The 4,245-nt window shown below is 45.8% G+C and overlaps 1 pseudogene; it reads right to left on the minus strand.

The window, feature by feature from the left end:
- Positions 1-612: 612 nt before the first annotated feature.
- LOC120057581 lies at positions 613-4,040 on the minus strand (annotated as a pseudogene).
- Between the last annotated feature and the right edge of the window lie 205 nt (positions 4,041-4,245).

Genomic DNA, 4,245 nt, shown 5'->3' on the forward strand with positions numbered 1-4,245 from the left:
AACCGCTATGGACTACTTCACCAAGTGGCCGGAGGCTTACGCTCTCCCAGACCAGGAGGCAGAGACAGTAGCTGATGCGTTGGTGGGGGGAATAATCAGTCGGTTTGGGGTGCCACAGTCTATTCACAGCGACCAGGGGAGAAACTTCGAGTCACGGGTGTTCTCAGAGTTGTGTAGACGGTTAGGCGCGGAGAAGACGCGCACTACTCCGCTTCACCCCCAGAGTGATGGGCTGGTGGAAAGATTTAACAGAACATTAGCACAGCAGCTGGCCATCGTTACCTCAAAACACCAGAGAGATTGGGACACCCACTTACCGTTTATTCTTATGGCGTGTAGGTCGGCTGTTCAAGAATCGACTGCGTGCTCCCCAGCACTACTAATGTTAGGTCGTGAGTTGCGCACGCCAGCCGAACTGACGTTTGGCCACCCTCCTGATAATGACGACGGGGTTTTGCCTGGCCCGAACTATGTGTGTCGTCTGCAGAACCGGTTAGAAGCGGCTCACACCTTTGCAAGAGAGCAACTCGAGAACGCAGGGGTGCGCCAAAAGCGCCACTACGACTCGCGCGCTAGGGGGAGGCACTTTGGAGCGGGAGAATGTGTGTGGCTTCACAACCCCAAGCGCAAGAAGGGGCGGTGCCCAAAGCTGGACAGTGCATGGGTGGGGCCGTGTCTGGTGATAGAGAGAGTGGGGGAGGTGACGTACCGGGTGGAGGTCCCCCCACGGAGCAGGAAGGTGGTGGTCCACCGGGATCGATTGGCACCCTACAGAGGGAGGAAAACGGTAGGGAATGGGAGTGAGGTCTCTGATGTGAGCCCACGGGAACAGTCTAACGAGGAGACTCTAGCGCAACCTGAGCCTGGGGAGGGGGCTGCTTCTTCGGAGGGCGCTGGAAATGACATTGGGGCAGAGGAGTGTTCTGGGGGTTCACCGGTGAGAGTCACGGGGAGGCCCAAGAGACTGATGCGACCTCCGGGTCGTTTTAAGGATTTTGTTGTGTAACCCTAGGGGCTAGGGTTTAGAAAGGGGGGGGGGGGCTATGTAACGACCCGGTATTGTGTTCTGTGTTTGTGGGTGTGTTATGGTTCTCATGGCTACTAGCAGGGGTTAAATATGTCAGGACAGATGGAAAGGTTGGGGGGGTATGATGGGAAATCCCGCGGGGTTTGGAAATGCATAAATAGGGATTACTGTCTCATCTCTCTCTCTTCTGTTCGGGGCCTTGATCTGTTCCTATGAGAGTGACCTTAACTCGACATGGTATAATTGTGTACGTTCGGCATTTAGCGGCGTGGGCTGTGGCCTGAACAATAGCCCAGTTTAGGAATAAACCTGTGTTCTGACCTGCACACCTAGAGTCCGTCTCTTTTCTCCTTATGACCCAGCCGGGTCATTACAATATCTTATATTCGTATTCGTGGATTCGTTTACCCAATATATTTTTGAAGGTTTTTGATTACGGAAAATTCAAATGAATCGTAAATATTCATGAAAGACATGAGGTAGAAGTAAACTAATCCACAAATAAAATTGTACATACATCGTAAATGACCACGTTTTCATGAATTTTATAAACTTGACGCCAGTTCAAAAACAGTAGAGGATTTGAACAAGGAAATAGGCGGGACTTTCATAGCGTATTGCGCTTACTGGTGCTGACCCCACATCTTCATATCTTTGTTGTTTTGAGTAGAACTGTCTGTCTGGTCATGGACAATGCCTGGAGAAAGAGTTGACTGCATCATAGCAAATAGCCATGTCCATTGTAAAAGCTGCGGCTTCAGAGCGGTTTCTTTTAGTTGATTCACTTCTTTACACAAAATGAGATACTAGATGTGGTTGTTTATCCCATGGGGGTGGGGGGATCTAACAGGTAAGCAGTATCATTTAGAACCAACCCATAAACCCATCTTCATACAGATTATTTAACCCCTAATAAGCTTTATTATCAGACACCTGAAATATGATGCAGCGCCAGCAAGGCCTTCAGAGTTAGATTGCACTAGATCTGGTACCACAGACTCATGACCACAACATACTTCCTTTACCCAAACACACATCTACTTATGCCAGTGGCCAGGGAGAGGCATTAGTCCCCTGAGGAGAAATACAACTTGTAAAGACTGGTGGTATATTTGTACTCTGGCTTTGACAGTTCCTTCCCCTGTGATCATTTTTGTTTTTATATTTATTTCATCATCATGAACTTTGTTGTATAATTCAGTGTAACTAGAATTCTACAGGAGGTCAATTATTGTTTTGTACACATTTGTAAATAAAGTGTGTAAACACTTAACAAACAAAAGGAGGAATCAGAACTGTGTTATGGATGTACTTGCAAGGAGTAGGACAACGTTTTCAATAGAATGATGGTACACCAAGGTTACTTTTAGAGCTGGGTTTACATGACATTTGATCAACACAGACTTCTAAAGCAGCTAACATCACATCTTAGGATCAGAAGTATTAAATACCCAACATATTCTAGTCATCTGAAGAGTAGAATGACTGACAAACGGAAAAAGCACTAGACAGTATTTTATTGGAGCAAGTCAGTGAAGTTAAAAACTAACAGAGCTTACAGCTACGCTGGGCTTCACTAGGCAATTCAGATGCAAGTTAAGGCGGAAGCCTGAAGCTAATGGGCCAATGGAGCTAAAGGTGGTTCATGGTTGCCACAGTTGCCATGGGTCTACCGATCGAGTAGCAATGCCATGCAGACTGATCAAGGGAGCATGTTAAGAAAGTAAAAAACATGGATGAAATTACACAGCAGGACACTCATCTGCAGAAAGAGAGAAATAAGGTTGATAATTATGTCTGAAACATTCCACACTTCTATCAAGAAATATTGTGCAACTTAAACACACTTCACAAATGGGCTGTACCGTTTTTGGGGAGGATAGCCTGGTGTCCAGGGAGAACTGCCTAAACTTCTGCAGCATGTCAGGGCTCAGGTCTGTCCCACGGTACAATACATGGCAGACTAAATATACTGTGAAGGATGCAATATTTGGTAATATAAGATTTCTAACAAAGGATGGGGAAAGGAATAGTGAAACAATGAGACTGAGTCATAGGATTTTGCAGAGGAGTGGAAAGGATCGTACCATACAGGTTGGTGAGCACAGCTGAAACACCCTTGGTCTTGGTGTGAATAAAAGCATACTCGTCATACTTAACGTCAACGACACGCATGTCATTTTCATTACTCCAGCCTAGAGGGGACGAGAGGGAGTTGAATTGACAATATCACACACAGGCCCATTAGTGCACTGTGTGTGTATGTGTTTATAGGTTGTAGACTTACGCTCGCTCTTGAAGATTAATTTCCCCAGAAGGTTTGTCTTCTTGGCCAGGTGGTTCAATTCTCCAGCAGGAGCCATCAGCGCTACAGAGACAATACAGTTCATACAGAATCAGCACAATGTCTCTCTCTTTCTCTCTCTCTCTTACTTCCGGCTAGAATATGCCATTTCCTGGTCTCCGTCAGCAGTTGGTGTCAGCATGGCGTTGCCCATCTTCATGCTGGCCTTGTGGTTGATGGGCATTAGTGGCAAATCCAATCACATAACACTTTCCTGCCACCTGCAAAAAACATCCCTGATTAGATTACATCACCTCCTTATTCCTGTCTGCAGGAGTCACCGAAAGTTTAAACCTTAAATCTGTGAGAGCTGATACTGAAATATTCCTGAATCATTCATGAAGGAACATCTCAATAACTCTTGTCTCAATATGAACACCCAACAATGTGTCACTAGAATTCCCACATTTCGTTCATCCCTTCCGTTTGAATCTTGTTTTCATCATAGGTTTCTTTCTGTATTCCTACTCCTAATGTTTCTTTTTTCTCCATAACAATCCCTAGTTTGTTCCTCGTCATTTGATTTTCAATGTAACGCTGATTTCTGATCCCTCTCTTCATTTTCTCTCTTACCCCTTGTAGATTGAAGTCTCCTTGGGGCATGACCTCAGCGGTGACAACCAAGGAGCAGAGCAGTGCTCCTAGTGCGCTCAGCAGCATGGTCGTCATGGCTACAGCAGAGCAGGGTCGGTATCAAGAATTATAAAGGACAAAACAGGAGATCTGCTTTTCTTTGCTACATCTCACTCCTATATATACTGTAGAGTATGGGTTTACATAAACACCCCCTCCCATACACACAAGCTGCTACCTGCTACCATATCTATCCCCCGCCCCTTAGACACACACACACACACACACTAGTTATACAATA

Source organism: Salvelinus namaycush, chromosome 12, assembly GCF_016432855.1.
Source record: "Salvelinus namaycush isolate Seneca chromosome 12, SaNama_1.0, whole genome shotgun sequence".
Taxonomy (NCBI): domain Eukaryota; kingdom Metazoa; phylum Chordata; class Actinopteri; order Salmoniformes; family Salmonidae; genus Salvelinus; species Salvelinus namaycush.